Here is a 1664-nt window from a genome sequence, read left to right as displayed (position 1 = left end):
CACACAGCAGGCGCTCAGACACCGCTGGTGCTCTCCGTGCTGGGGCAGCAAGAGAAAGGGCATTTGAAGGGATCTGGGGGAGTGAGGGAGGCCACTGATGGGAAGGGGGAGGGCGTGGCGTGCTGGTGACTGGGCATGTGGGTACCTAAGCTACTGGGTCCCACACGCAGCTCACCTCCAGTGGGAGGGTCAGATCCTAGAGCTGCGTAAACCGATGATGGGTCAAATGTGGGGACAGCGGTCAGGGAGAAGGCTCTAGCGGTCACTCAGGCAGTGGTGAGGGTGGCTGTTGGTGGCCGCAGGGAGATGGGGACAGGGGAGGAGACACAAGTTTGGAGGTCAGCGTCCCCTGAGGCAGGTGTGAGGAGGGGACGAGGACAGGGCGGGCTCGGGGCCTGGGAAGCCCTGAGAGTCCCCATCCGGTGCCACGTCTGCCCTGAGCAGACACATTCCCAAGCGGTGGTTTGAGATGGGGTTCCCCAGGCACCCCAGTTTCACCGGGTCCCCAGACTGGGTCCCCGCTCTGAGACACTCGGTCTCTGCTCTGGGCAGTGTGTGCGGCGGGCGGCATTGCCTGGAGCTCGTGGCGACTGTGGCCCAGCTGGGCCGGTCAGCATTTCTGCCACCATCTCCTGGAGACCCCAGCCCAGAGCCCTGAGCAAGGACATTCCTTATCTGTCACATGAGCATTTAGGGGGGCGGGAGGAGCGCCGGGGCACAGCCCGAGGGAGACGCATGGAAATGCCCTGCCAGTGTGACCACTGGGGGAGGGGAGCCGAGTAAACAGCCGCTGCCCTGTCCTCGGGCTGTGGCCAGGTACACAGGCCTGTTTGGACAGCTGCCTCTCGCCTGTCCCTCTGTTTGGGAGATGCTGGCTGATAGATGGGGGTGGGCAGACTCTTAACCCCTCGCTGCCTGCAGTGCCGCACGCTGGCTGCCTCCCTCTCTGGGTGCGCGGGTCCTGGCTGTCCCCGCCAGCTTCTGTCAGGACAGTGAGTGGCTGAGGGACAAGGTGAGGAGGGCTCCGGGACATGGACAGTCTGCCCCCCTCTACCAGGGAGCCCAGGGCTGAGGAGCAGGGGCAGAAACTAGCCCTCTGTCTAGAGCAGCGGTTCTCAACCTGTGGGCCGCGACCCCTTTGGGGGTCGAACGACCCTTTCACAGGGGTCGCCTAAGACCATCGGAAAACACATATATAATTAATTACGTATTGTTTTTGTGATTAATCACTATGCTTTAATTGTGTTCAATTTGTAACAATGAAAACACATCCTGCATATCCAATATTTACATGACCATTCATAACAGTAGCAACATTACAGTTATGAAGTAGCAACGAAAATAATTTTATGGTTGGGGGTCACCACAACATGAGGAACTGTATTAAAGGGTCGCGGCCTTAGGAAGGTTGAGAACCGCTGGTCTACAGCATCCTCACCCGCACCCCAAGCCCTGAGCCTCCTCTCCCTCAGTTTATTAAAAAGCCAGCTGCCAGGCTGCCGCTCTTCACAGACGCCAGCTCAGCCTGGAGTGGAGGAAGGGGGGTCCGGGGCAGCAGGCCCCTCTGAAGTGTGAGCAGAGATGGGGCTTGAACTGGCGGGGGGCAGGGAGAGCTGGGCTCAGATCCAGAGAGCCTGACTTGGGGGATCCCCGCTGCGGGTGAT

Source organism: Myotis davidii, unplaced genomic scaffold, assembly GCF_000327345.1.
Source record: "Myotis davidii unplaced genomic scaffold, ASM32734v1 scaffold142, whole genome shotgun sequence".
In the NCBI taxonomy this organism is placed as follows: domain Eukaryota; kingdom Metazoa; phylum Chordata; class Mammalia; order Chiroptera; family Vespertilionidae; genus Myotis; species Myotis davidii.
The sequence above is the reverse complement of the archived record's forward strand: the minus strand, read 5'-3'. Positions refer to the sequence as shown.